The sequence below is a fragment of the Phoenix dactylifera genome, chromosome 9 (assembly GCF_051530095.1).
Source record: "Phoenix dactylifera cultivar Ajwa chromosome 9, Ajwa_hap1_PhDact_Kaust_v1.1, whole genome shotgun sequence".
NCBI classification, from domain to species: Eukaryota; Viridiplantae; Streptophyta; class Magnoliopsida; order Arecales; family Arecaceae; genus Phoenix; species Phoenix dactylifera.
This window is the reverse complement of record NC_143198.1, coordinates 1389074-1403920: the sequence shown is the minus strand read 5'-3', so window position 1 is coordinate 1403920 and position 14847 is coordinate 1389074.

The window sequence follows — 14847 nt, the reverse complement described above, 5'->3', positions numbered from 1 at the left end:
TGGCTTTCCAGCTGGACATTTGGCAGTTTCATCTTTCTCACTTCACAGGTCTCTCAGTTTTGTGGGCCCAAGCAAGCATAAGGCTTGATAGCCTAAGAGATTTAGTTGCCATGGTTCAGCCCATGAAAAAGCCCACCCTGAAATCAAGAAATAAGGTGAATAAAAAGTAAAAGGACTACCGGAGCAGCAGATTGGGCAGCCTCTTATGTGGCTAATCATTCTGGAGAGACCTTATGGTTGGGAGAGAAGGACTACCTAGTGCCCTCCGGGACTTGTTAATGGGTTGGAAGGCCTGTATGCCTAATCTATGCAAGGTGCGTGCTCTATTCAACAATACAGGATGCTCCCGCATAACTTCTTGAAGTATTTTCCATACAATCGGTTCTTTTTCCCGAATTTGACTTTTAGCAATCCCTATGTTAGAACCTTTAAATGGATTCCTCTCTCTTAATGACTCTTCTTAGGGAGTGGGATCTGTTGCCTAGAAGCTCAGAGAAAGGTAGCGAAGTCATATTTGCTTTTTCAAGCAAAGAGGAGTGGCGCATAAGGGCATGAGATAATAGGAATGGTAGCTCAGCTAAGGTCTTTTGATTTCTTTGGGTATATTTGTACTCGCTATGTATGATACATCCGTTTATGCAAAGAAAAATAAATTTTTTTTTTTAGAAATAAGGCGGAAGAATTTTGTCTTTTAATTATAAAAATCAAATAGCAACCCACTTTGATCCAATAAAATTCTATCTGTGACTTATGATTTGACTACTTGAAAGCCAACTTGATTATCCTTTTATTAAAAAAATATTGGTAAGGATAACCTTTTCTTACTTTTAACCATTTTCTTGTATCATTATTTTTTTAATAGCTTAAGGTTCATGAGATCCCATTTTAGGTACTCTTATGGATCTAACATCGAGTATGGACATAGTGTTTTAATTGAGTCTTGGGTTTGATTTTGGATAATGCATGCACCCTGACCTAATGATTTATGACAACCCCTAATGATGCCCTCATTGGAGGCATTATGAAGGGGGAAAAAGTCTCATCTCATCATGTTTTTGGTGGTCGTTCAATTTACAAGTACAGTGACAATACAAGTCTCACCATAACGTTCGTGGGAACAGTTTGTCGAATGGTAATCAGCCTATTTTGAGAAGATTCATGATGAACCCACGGCAATTCAGTGGTTTCCACCGTGAAACAATATTCGCTCGGATGATATATGGGCAGGCTTTTTGTCTAAAAATCAGGCAATTTTGGACAAAAAAAACACCCATAATGATGGCCGCAAAATCGAACTTTCAGCTACACGATTGCAAGATCCGCTCTTTGATGAGGAGACGGTTGATGCTGCATCGCCGCTGCTAAAAAAAAAAAAAAAAATGGTGGGCCGGCTGCTATGACTTTCTCTATTTACTAAGGATTTTCAAAAAATTAAGAGAAACAAAATGAGCAAGAATTATAGATATCTCATTTTCTCTATCCAAGAATAAATTGCATGACCCTTGAAATAATACAAGTTTATGAAATGATCGATAAGAGGTTTGTAACAAGAATTTTGTGCCACAAAACAGGAGGTGTGTTCATGCTACATATCGTCAAATAAGCTGTGACAAGTGATTGGCTCCAGACCCCATAAAACAAAATGTATCGTACCGGAATTGCAACAATTTCTAGATAATTATTATTGGATTTCTTGATCCTATATAAGTACTCAAGATCTATCCAGAAAATAACTGATGTGGGACTAACACACACTCATATGGGTTCTCACATACTCTCCCACTTTAAGCTCCGATATCTTCGTTAGGCTAAGGGTTCAAATCCATTCAAATCTAATCACAAGCACCACGATCGGCCCATGGTCAGCCCTAATATATTTATGCTATAGTGTCCTCTAGTCCATATAGGTTATGAGTTGGGTCCGCTTTGATACCATTTGTAATAATCCAGAATTTCATCCAAAATGGCTAGTCATAAAATATTATTTGGGTTCTTTGCTCCTATATAAGTACCCAAGACCGCATATTTTTATTTTTCTTTTTCTCTTTTCAGATGAGTAGGATTAGTAGGAACGAAGGATGGTCCAAGCTTTGAGTTCGTGCTGGCAAGTTTGGCGATTTTGTAGCCAAATTTTAATTCTTTAGTCGATTATGAATATGTAGAAAATATATTGAGGATTGTGGGTTTCGTATTTATGTTTGGATTTAGATATTCTGAATCAGTTTTGGTTGCACTTAATAGATAAAAGATTGGACTTTTATTTATTATATTTTGTTTGAGATGAATTTAGAGGTTAAATGTAATTGTTAGCTTCGTGTTATAATAGATTGTATTACTCGATAGCATGGCCATATTATTGTCCCAAATTTTTGAGGGTCCGACAAACTATTGCAAGTGACCTAATATACATATATAGCTAATAAACGAGGGCATCATTTTAATGGATGCCATTGCAGTATCTGAACATCTATCCTCTCTAAAGACACATTTCTCTTTCTTCGATAAATATCTAGCAACCCAACAAATCTTGGCATTAGAAACTGGCCTATCGCACACCATGTCATGATGTTTGCCTTTGAAATCAAAACATACAGGAAACATGAAACGAGCACTTTTACTTGTAACGAGAAAGTGCATGCAATCAAGCCAATAGCTCTGAAAATTAGCAGACTCCAAACAGAGGAGAAGAGGTGCCTTTTGGAATCCAAAGTGCAGACCAGGTGCATCATGACCGTTGATATCTCTGATGTAGGGCCTATGGGGGCACAAAACCAGCAATACTTAAAGCTCCTGGTTTCACGGGCAATAATCTGGACATCAGAAGCAAGAAGAAAGCTATAGTGGGCTGCCTTTCCAGCCAGGGAGGCCAATGTTCTGATACCAAAGCCAAAAGATAGGCGTGACCTCCAAGAAAAGACTAGAAAAATGCACCCCCATAGTTCATGACCAACATATAAGCTTTGTCAATCAAAAGATACATGCTTTATAAATGATTTAATAGTACTATTTAATCTGTCATCAAACAACCTATCATGCTAATAAAGAAAAATAATATAGATTGATACATAATCACGTTAATAAAAAAGATATTATTGGCGATGCTGGTTGTTACATGATCTCTAAAATTATGCTAATATTAGGGCATATTTTGGGATGAAGCTATTTAACAATATTTATTTAAGAATATATTTATAAATTATAAAAAAATTAAATTTATAATTTATAAAAAATTTAAAATTCATAATATATTTCTATACTTGGTTTTGTTCTATTTCTACATGTAGGATGGGCCTGCACTCATTGCCGGGTGAGACATGGGTGCATGTGCCTTTTTTTCTTTTTTTTTGGTACAACAGGAACTCACACACTACGTGTGTGGGCGTAGCCCATAAGATCAGACAAAAGTATAGAGTGCAAAGAAAAAAGGACAGTCACGTGGTTCTTCCAAATAAAACCTCCAAAATAACGGGCCGCATAAGAGGCCACCCAGTCTGCCACATTGTTCGCCTTCATGTAAATGTGTGTCGCTCGATAGGAGGCGCACTTGCCTAGATTACTGCAGATGTCATAGAGCAGCCGCATCTCACTAGTTGCGTGTCCCCGACTTTGAATCCACTTGATTACCATGGTAAAGTCTCCCTCAAGAAGAATATGATCTGTACCCAACATCCGTCTCGCATAAGTAATGCCCTTTTATGCTGCTCTAAACTCAGTACCCATGACAGACTGATCAAATATCCACCGACCCCCGGCTACCACGAATATGGCCTCCTGGTCTCGGATGACAAACCCTGCACCTCTGCTACCCCCTCCCGTACCAACGTTGTCATTAAAGTTCACCTTCTTGGGGGGACCTCAGGGGGACCTCGACGTCAGGGGTGCAGGCTTCACATCATGGAGCCAAGGGGCGGTGAAGCTTGGACGACTGGTTCGGTCGAGCTCGGCAGCGGGTCTCTCAAAGCTGGGGGTAGTGGCGCCGACCGGGGCTACACAAGCGGAGGCGGCGGTGGAGCGACGGGGACTGACAAGGGTGGCCGATGGCCACCATGGCACCGACAAGGGGAAGGTCACTCAAGCTGGCAAAGTGGGCGTCTCATGGAACAAGGCGTGCAATCCAGCACAGGGAAACAATGAAGTCATCCTCTCAGCAGCGTCAGATTTGGGGAAGCCTTTGAGAGGGGAATCAAGTAATGATGGTCGGTGAAGATACTTGCAGTTAGGGTGAGGGACATTCTCCCGAGATTGATCAGTCCGGAGCAGGGTGCTTTTATGGGAGGTCAGAATATCTCAGATAATGCTCTTATTGCCCCGAAGTTTATGTTTAATCTTGGTAGGGCCCCGATGAGGAGGAACTTGATGGGGATCAAGCACGATATGAAGCGGGCCTATGATAGGATGTGTTGGAATTTTGTGCAGCAATCTTTACAGGGGTTTGGCTTTCATGAGACATGGAATAGTTGGGTGATGGGATGTGTCAGGGCTCCTTCATTCGCCATGCTGGTGAACGGCACACCATTCCGCTACTTTGAGTCTTCTGTAGGGCTGCGCCAGGGGTGCCCTCTCTCGCCCTTGCTTCTCATCATCTGTGCGGATGCGCTATCCAGAGCTCTTAAACATGAAGTGGTCACTTAAGAGTTGGAGGCATATAGGCCAGTGGCGGAGGCCATTCCTATTTCTCATCTGCTCTTCGTTGATAATTGTTTATTGCTTGTCAGGGCAACCCGGCCGACTGCTCGAGTCATTTGTAGGATTCTACGAGACTATTGTGCAGTGTTAGGCCAACGAGTTAATTTGACAATGTCAGCCATCTGTTTCAGCCCAAAACTCAGGTCGGCAGTGAAGAACTCAATATTAGAGATTTTAGGAGTGGGAGAGCAGGACAGTATGTTGAGGTACCTGGAGATCCCGATCACTGGTCAGCAGCTGCGCAGCAGGGTGTGCTCTTCTCTCAAGCTTAACATCAGGCATAAGCTGGAGGGTTGGCAAATGCATTCGCTATCAATGATGGGAAGGATTGCCATGGTTTGGTCAGTTCTTACTTTGATCTCTATTTATTTATTATCCAATTCTTTCATTCCAGTGGCATTTCTGAGGACTCCTGAGCAGCTCTTTAGGCACTTTATTAGGGGGGGAGAGAAGACATAGAGGTGGTATTCATCTATTGGCGTGGGAGGTTGTGTGTCAGCCGATTAGGGTGGGAGGTTTGGGGGTGCAGTCATTGTTAGCTAGATGGGAGACCTTAGCGGCACGTCATGCAGCCAGATTTGTGTTAGAGCCCTAGTGCATGTGGTCCTCACTGATGAGGGCCAAGTACGGTGCTTTGTTGCCTAGAGTAAGAGCTGGCCGTCACCATTCACCCGTCTGGAGGGAGATGTGTGCTAGAGCTGATTGGGTGCTTCTGATGATCAGATGAACCATTAGGGATGGGCAATCCATTGATGCTCTGGAGGATGTGTGGGTGACTGAGCAGCCGATTAGTCGCTTTCCGACCATGGTAGACTCGACGAGACTGGCAGGTTGCAGGATCAGTGACCTGTTAGACCTAGATGGAGGTCGGTGGAGGGATGGGCTGATCTGGGAGGTGTTTGGGGAGCAGCTGGTAGAGAGGGTCTTGGCTCTACCAATCCCCGCCCAGGAGGAGCTTGACAGGCTAGTTTGGGTGCCGTCTGGGCGATCGCAAGTGCGAGCTAGGGATCTTCACACTCTGCTTAGTAGGGAGCCAGCTCGATAGATAGATGGAGGATGGATATAGAGGATGCGGCTTCACCCGCGAGTGGCACTTTTCATCTGAAAGGTAACTAGGCGAGGGGTGTGGGTGTTCCAATGTTGCGAGGTGTGTATCGATATCGAGGAGACGATTGATCATATGCTCTTACAGTGTCCCAGAGCCAGAGAGATATGGAGTAGGTCACCGGTACCCCTACCCCACTCGGTGGAGTCGGCGTAGGATCTGATTCATATGCTGAGAGTCTTCCGGTGGAACCCAGTTCTGTCGGTGCAGGGATCCTTCATGCAAATCTGGCTTACTACATATGGTTGGATAGGAATGAAGACATTTTTGAGAGCATGAGGTCGCCTCCGATGATGGTGGTAGATATAGCCACATTACATGGTGGAAGATTTCTGCAGCTGCTGCTATGTTTTCTTCTGGGTTGGCTAGAAATATCTGAGGCACTCCTTCCGTTGTCACAGCGCTGAGGTTTACCCTTATTTCTTAAGTGCCCCCACCCCCTAGTCATCTCAAAGTGAACTTCGACGGTAGCATGCTGCGGGATGGAGTGTCTGGAGCAGTTGGCTTTGTGATTAGAGACTCTGCTAGAAGGCTGATAGCAGCCGGTGGCCGCCGCACGCCAGGTCTTACGGTTGTTGGGGCAGAGCTTCAGGCTGCTTGGGAGGGTGTATCTTATGTGAGACAGATTCTTGGTGCCGACCGGGTGTATTTAGAGGAGGACTCATTTCTGGTGATCGATTGGATTCGGGGTGCGGATAGGTACGGCAATGACCATCCTCTCATCTGAGAGACCCGTCGGCTGCTTCAGCCCTTCCTTCTCCCTTCACAAGGTGGCTTTTTTTTCTGGAGGCCAAACGCTGCTTGTTGTGCATCGCTTTCAGCCCTTCCTTCTCCCTTCACAAGGTGGCTTTAGTTGGTTTGCGTCGTTGTCGTCCTTTCCTCCTCTCTTCCACCTAGCCCATAGGGTGTAACAAAGCAGCAAGGTCTCATATTTAAGCCACATTGCTCCGCGCATATCTTAGACCAATGAACCTTGTGAATCCACCAGCTGGATGCATGTGAGGGAGTTCGGCAAAGCCAAGCTCTTCTTCTTCTGCGCATGCTTAATTTCTTCGTTGGTAGTGCTTTATTGTTTTCATGTCCCTCACAAACTTGTTTTGATTTGGTGTTCCTTGTTTTTAGATGATGCTCATTAGCCTAACAAACCACCTTGATAAAATAAGATGGCTGCTGGTTTATATATAACCCAGAGTTTCATACAACTTGAGTTCTTGGTGAATTTTAGTAGGCAAAAAAGAAAAAAAATGAAGAATGGAGAGAGACATTTTTTTCATTCAAAATGACCAGGCTTGGTAATTTAAGATTGCAGAGGATTTGCACTTAAAAAAAAGGTATAGTCAGCATCCAACATTTTCTCCTATTGGGAAGCCCTATCATATGTGGCCCACCCATCGTATCCAAATGCACGAGTCTTCGAGTTTAAGTCCCGTTGCTACTCAAAATCCGACTCAACGGGGACGAGCTGATGGGAGAGGTTGCTTTGCTTGGTTGGGTTGGAGGAGTATTGTATATATGGTATTGGAGCTGATCTGCATCACAGAAAATGATCAGGAGTTGCTAAAATATATCCAGCTGGAAATTCTCTGATGCTTAGATCGGGCAGAGTTTCGAGAGAAAACATGATAGACAAAAGAGAGATAGAGGTATGAGAATATAGTGTTCAGGTTTTTCACCATACTGAAAGAGTTTCCATGTATTTATAGAGAAGAGGGTGAGAATCTACATGGTTACGGCCATGCCATTTTTGGACAAGCAATAATGCCATTTAACATCTTGGACAGACAACAATTATTCTCAGCGGACTGGCCAACAGCGTGCTTTCCTTGAACACGGACCTGGGCTAGAAACCATTTTATGTGTCACCACGGGCACCATCGCAAGAAAACATCATGTATTGGGCACAAATCACGATGCTCGGTTACCGGGCTAATTAATTAATAAGCTTGCGCGTGTTATTCTAATTCATGCAAAACAGATAAAGGGCATGGTATCAAAACTATTATGTAGTCAAAGAAAGATTCATTAGATGGTGTGTCCGCTGGTATCTGCCTGGATGCATGTGTTTGGCGTTTGTCTTTTCCCTGTGGATCATGTCTGAAGGCTTCAAACAGACTTTCTTACCAATGTGAAACCACACGGGCCAACCCTCATTTGCTCTTATTCCGATTAGAGCTCCTTACTAATATTTATGAGCATGGATAGTTTGATGGCACCGTAGAATACAATGCTTGTTGATTGTCATCAAGAGAGATGGATGGTTATCAAATAAAACAATCATGTATAACATACATAAATATAACGTTGTTGATGGTCAATCATTTTTAATGGTGATAATTATGATATCTGGCCCAGAATGGGCTATTTGGGGCTGAAGCCGGCAGCCCAACCGGTTTCAGCCCATGGCTGAAAGAGAAGCTAGAACAAAGGATCGCGATCGCGATCCTTTCCTCCTCCTTCCTCAGGAAAATGGAGGCAAGATCCATAGTATCCCCGCGGCGGCTCCGGGGCGGCTCCGCGGCGGCTCCGCGGCAGCCCCGCGGCGGCTCCGCGGTAGCTCTATGGCTACTTTAAATGGCCGCCGTTCTCGCTCAACCACCATGAGAATCACGGTGGTGAACGAGCTACAACCCTCTCTATAAAACCCCTCATACCTTTGCCATTGACCCACCACCGAGTAGACATGGGCATTGGGCCGGGCCGCCCATGGCCCGGCACGGCCCGGCACGAAGCGGGCCGTGCCAGGCACGGCCCGCTTACTACAGTAACGGGCCGTGCCTAGCACGGCCCATAAAAGGGGACCGGGCTGGGTTACCAATTTCTAGCCCGTGGGCCGAGCCCGGCACGGCCCATAAGGGCCTGGGCTGGCACGACTCGTGGGCCAAGCACGGCACGGCCCGCGAGCTCGCCCGGCACGGCCCATAAGGGCCTGACTCGGGCCTGGGCCGGGCCAGGCACGGCCCGTCCTCCTTAAAATAAATAAAAATAATTTTTTTTAATAAATTAATAAATATTGGAAACTAAGGATTTATTAATATAAAGCCACCTTAATGGTGGGGGGTTTGGCATAGACCCCTACCAGTTTATTAATTTAAATCAAAATGGTACATGAAGGAAGGTTTGGACCTTGGTCTGACCTCCGGAATACAATAAGAAAGGAGAAAAAATAGAGATGACTCACTTTAACAATTAAAAAAATAAAAATGTACAATTATAAAAAATTAAGAAATCTTACTAATCATCAGTGATTCAGTATTCATTATTCAATAGTGTTTGTATCATCATCATCAGAGGATGTTGTATTATGTCCATCTTTATCTTGAAGTCTCGCCTCAGCATCCAACCAATCTTTGAAGCAAAGAAGCATCTCAACCGTTTCGCCAGTCATCCTACTTCTCTTTTCGTCAAGAACACGCCGACCTGCACTAAAAGCGGATTCCGATGCTACTGTGGACATTGGCACAGCTAAAATATCGCGTGCAATTGCAGACATAACAGGATATTGATTTTTAACACTCTTCCACCAAGATAATACATCTAGACTCTCTATTTGATTTTCATCATATGAAGACTGAAGATCATTTCGTAAATAAAATTCTAGTTCACTACTTAAAGATGAAGAAGATGAAGAAGAACTTGAAGCATGTGTGTGTTTTCTCTCTGCAATGAATGAAAAAATAGATGACGAACGAGAACTACTAGAAGAAGAAATAGAGCTTTGTACGAAGAATCTAGATCCACGAATTTTTTCATCATATATAGCATAAATATCATAAAGAAGTTGTTTTACCTCAATTTTAGCAGGTTCAGGATCTTGAATCATATTTTCACAGTATGCATCAAGTAAAATTAGCACGCATTCAATTTAACTCTTGGATCAAATACAGCAGCTACGTTATGCATAGGACATATCTTGTCCCAATACTCATTCCATTTAGATTCCATTTGTTCAATAATAGGCATTAAAATATTATCATATCTATGTTCTGCAAATTTTTGACTAATTATATATGCTTATTGTAAAAATGAACATGAAGTTGGATAATAAATACCAGAAAGAACATTAGTAGCATTATAAAAACTAAGCAAAAAATCTTCCAAAATTTTTTCTTTATTCCAATCAATTTCAGTCAATATAAAGCCTAATACATGATCATTAATATATGCACTTAATAAGTTTTTATATGGGTATGCATCATGTATCATGCTATATGTTGAGTTCCAATGAGTAATTACATCAAGTTTAAATTTTTTAAAATGTTTATCATGATTTATACATAGTTCCTTAAATTCTTGAAGTCTTGATCTTGAAGCATGAATAAAAGAAACTGCATTTCTAATTTTTGAAATGACATCTTGAATCATGCCCATGCCAGCTTGAACAGAAAGATTTAAGATATGACATGCACATCTAATATGCAATAAATTTTCATTTAACATGGGATGCAATGAGTCCTTTAATAATATAACAGCAGAATTATTATTAGATACATTATCAAAAGTAATAGATATAATTTTATCATTAATATTATATGAACATGCAGTTTGATAAATGGCATTTGAAATTTGTTGCCCAGAATGTGGAAAATCAAAAGCACGAAAAGCAAGAATACGTTTATTTAATTGCCAATCATTATCAATATAATGAGCAGTAATGGCAATAAAATAATTACTACCTACAGATGCTGACCAAATATCAGAGGTTAATGAAACTTTTACATTTAAAGTAAAGAGTGTTTCAATTAAACTTTGTCTAATTGCTAAAAAGTTAGTCATAGCTACTCTTCTAAATATACGCCTACTAGTTCTTTTGTAAGCAGGTTGTAGGTTTAATTGAACATATTCTTCAAAATTAAAAGATTCACATAAACTAAAAGGTAATTCATCATTAACTATTCATTTTACAAGTGCTTTTTTTTTTATTTTCATGATTATATGCAAAATTACCTAAAAGTGATCCTCCTTGTATATTAAGGGTACTTTGAAGACGAGAATCATGCATCCTATGACTCTCTTGATGTCTTTTTAGATGGTCTGTTCCCCCACTACTACTACAACTATAAAGTTTGGCACATTTTTTACATTTTGCTTTTCAGACTCCATCAACTATAATTCTATCAAATTCATTCCATACAGCACTAGTCCTCTTATGAGAAGAGGTTTGATCTTCACTCGGTTCACTAGTTCTAGAGAAACTAGGAACATGGGGTTGGGGATTAGTTTCTTCTCCCTCAGAAACAGGAGGAATGCCTAAATGACTTTCCTCAAAAGATGACATATCTAAATTGATGAATGCAAAAAATAAAAACTAACCACAAGGAGGAATTGAGTAGAGAAACCAGAGGGCAGAGGTAGAGCCAAGATTTCTGAGCTTCCTCTTGTGCTCTCAACAAGGAGTGACCTTCTCTTCTCAACAAGAACCTCCTCTTGTGTAGCACTTGAACACTTGCTAAATGCAAACTAAAAATTAAATTGCTAGAAGAGCACTTTAGAAGAGAGAAATAGTAGTAGTAGAGAAGGAGAGAATAGTTGGTTTGGTGTGGTGAGAATGAGGGAGAAAAAGGATATTTATAGGACTCCAAATTTTTTTCCCAAAATACCCCTCAAATTAGCCGTTTTTGGACTGTTGGGAGGGTATTTTGGGTAAAAACCAAAAAATAGCCGTTTCCAAATGGCTATTTTGTTCCCATGCCAGCACGGCACGTCTCGTGCCTCGCACGGCCCGTAACGGCTAGTTGGTTGTTTGCCAGACGGGCCGTGCCAGGCACGGCCCGTTTGGACCCGTCACGGGCCGTGCCCGGCACGGCCATCTCATGCCAGGGCCCGGCACAGCCCGCCACCCCATGGGCCTAGGGCCGGGCCAGGCACGGCCCGTTTACGAAGCGGGCCGGGCCAGGCACGACCCGTTTAGTCTGTGGCCCGGTGGGCCTGGGCCGGGCCGGGCCCGGCACGGCCCGATGCCCATCACTACCACCGAGCTCTCTCCTCCCTCCCCCTCCCTCCTTCTCCTCCTCCGGTAGTCGGCATGCCACCTCGGGTGAGTGCCATCCGAAGTCCTCCCTGATTGCTCTGCTTCCTTTGATTCCTCTCTGTTTCGAACACCGATGCCACCAGTTGAGCAGCTGCAGCCGAGGTCCTTCCTACCCCCCCCCCCCACCCCCCTCTCTGTGTCCTGTTGTCGAGTGTGTTCCCATCCCCTATTTCAGGCTAAACCGAGGATGATCTTAGTTCTTCCTTCTCATCGGTCAATGCAGCCACCGCCGGTTGTTGTCGGCTGGCTGTCAACCTCCGACCACCCAGGCCCAGCAACCCCTCCTCCCTCTCTTCCTTCTCTTCCCCTTCCTCCTTGTTTTCTTACTCAACGGGATGAACAACATCTATTGGACCCTGTTGGGCCGTATCCATTGTGGGCCCTGCTCATCCCTTGTGGGCCGAATTCATTTTGGGCCCTATTCAACCCTTGTGGGCTGTATTTATTTTAGGTTCTATTCATCCATCGTGGGTCGTTGTAATAACCCCAATTTTTTTTATATATATATAAAGAAGGATAGAATAGTCCTTAAAAATTGATATAAGGGGCAAAATTGGAAGGAATCAAAAGTTAATGGCATAATTGTAGATGCATTGAAGTGGCAAAAACAAAATGGGAATTTAGCATTGTGATGTGATTTAAATGGGGGGTTTGGGGTGCTGTGGCGGTGGGATGAAATAGAGAAGAAGAGGAGGTCTCAGGCGGTGAAGAAGAAGAAGAAAAAGAAGGGGAAATAAAAGAAGAAGAAGAAGAAGGAGGAGGAGGAGGAGGAGGAGGAGGAGGGAAAACAAAAAAAGAAGTGTTGAGTACCCCATCCCTACCTAGTCCCTTAATGGAATTGAGGCTGTAAAGAGGTTAGATAGGAGTTTTAGAGGTGGTTAAGAGAGAGAGAATCAGATTTCGGTAAGGTTTTCCGAGACTGTGGAAAATCTGTGTCGAAGTCCTGATTTCAGCGAATTATTTTGGAGGCCAATCGGCCTCCGAAGGTAATATATATTATCATTCTGGAAACCCCTATGAGTGTAAAATGTTAGATAAAAATTTCATAAAATTTAGAGCTTGAAAAGTAGATCAAAACTGGGATGAAGTAACCCGCTGTCAGTCCGGATTACTGTTCATCCAAGATGAAGAAGGTGAGAAAAATGATGGGAGTCGCCTCAAAACGTGCCGGAGTCGACTCGAGGTCAACTGGAGTCAACACAGGGCAGATTGGGGTCGACTCGAGCTAGGCAGAGTCGACTCGGGAGGTGCTGGAGTCGACTCGAGCCTCAGCGGAGTCGACTCGAGAAGTCGGAGATGGCCCGGGAGTCAGAAAAATTTTAGAAAGAAAAAAAATTCAATTTTTTTATCACGCCTTGCCCCAACAGCACTGGTCCAAGGTGTGAGTGAGATGCTCCTGCATCAAAATATACATAAATAGCAAGTTAATTAATAAAAAAAAGAAGATTTAGTGAGGAGGGAGTTGAGTCAATTAAAGCTTTCTATGCTTATGATTGATACATAGATTATGAGCCCTTGTTATAAGACTGAATGTATAATTAATGCATGTCACAGTTGGACAAGAAGCTAGAAAACAAGAGGAAGAAGTCCTCCACTGCCTACTGTAGATTTGGAGGTGTATCAGGACCGTGCCGGATTTGCAGGTGAGTGGGAGTCATGTACTTTGCACCATGAGCATTCTTAATTCATTTTCATGAATATCTCCAAGTGTGAATTGATTCCACTTGTGCATATTGATTGATATTGTAGTAGATTCCTCTATAATCTTGTTTCTCCATGCTTGATTATTTTGTACATGCATTTGAAAAAATATTGAGAGGAATTACAAGGGGTAGAAGAGTAGTCAAATTGATTCCGAATTGTGAAATGACTTCTTTTGTAATTGATTCCATTTCCTCTATTTCAAAGACTTGTAGAGCATTTTCAGTGGTATATTGAGTTGCATTGCACTCTCTTGACTCCTCACTCCCAACCCTGATGTTAGTTTATGATTGGATCGTGGTCGAGTGAGTGGTAGTCTTGATTATACTCTTTTTTAGTAGAGTATTGGAAGGGTGCATTATGGCATTTATGCATGGCTTCGCAGTATCTACAGGACACCTATAGTCGATGGGGTTAAACACCGGTCTGTGTGCACATAGTAGGCTTTTGGGTGGACGGAGCCCAGTCCCTTTCTAGGGAGGATACGGCCCTAGGCGTAGAATCGGCCGGTCCTGCGACTTATATATGGCTTACCGCCGGGCAAAGTAAGATCCCGTGATGTGCCGTTTAGTATACAGATGTGAGATATTTCTATAGATTTATGTTCTGAATACTGGTCAGCATTTACATTATCAGTATAGTGTCTTATTCTGCATATGCATGTGACAATAGGAAGTTGTTATGGTTCGCCTAGGGCGTAAGATCCACCTTCCGATAGCTGTCTAGTGATGACTTCGCATATTGACACCCCGATTTGTATTTTTTAGTGTTATAATCTATTGAGCATATTCATGATGTATCATTCATGTTTATTTGATTATTCTATATATGCTCCCGATGAGTTGATTGTGATTGTGGTGATACTGTGATGATTTACTCCATATTTCTTATGTTGAGTTGTGTGCACCCTGTTATTGATGACTGCTCATATGCTCTTGAGATTTCACCTCGAGCCATGATTATATCTTGTCTCATGTGCATAGTACTCTTTACTCCACTCACTGAGTATTCATATACTCACTCCCCAGTTTGGTGTTTTTGATTACAGGGCAAGTGTTGTATAGAGAGGAGCAGGGTTAGAAATTGCCTGCTAGCTGTGCCGCTCCATAGTATAATGTAGATAGAGATTTATACATTTTCGTGTATTATAAACCTTCTGTTATATATAGTGTATAGTTATAGTCATAGATCATGTTGTGGATATAGGTTGACCATGGATGGATTGGGAAGCAGGTATATATATATATGTGTGTGTGCAGTTCAGTTGTGTGCCTGTGATAATATATTGTTATATATTGTTTAGGTTTATTATATGACAGGTTATGTG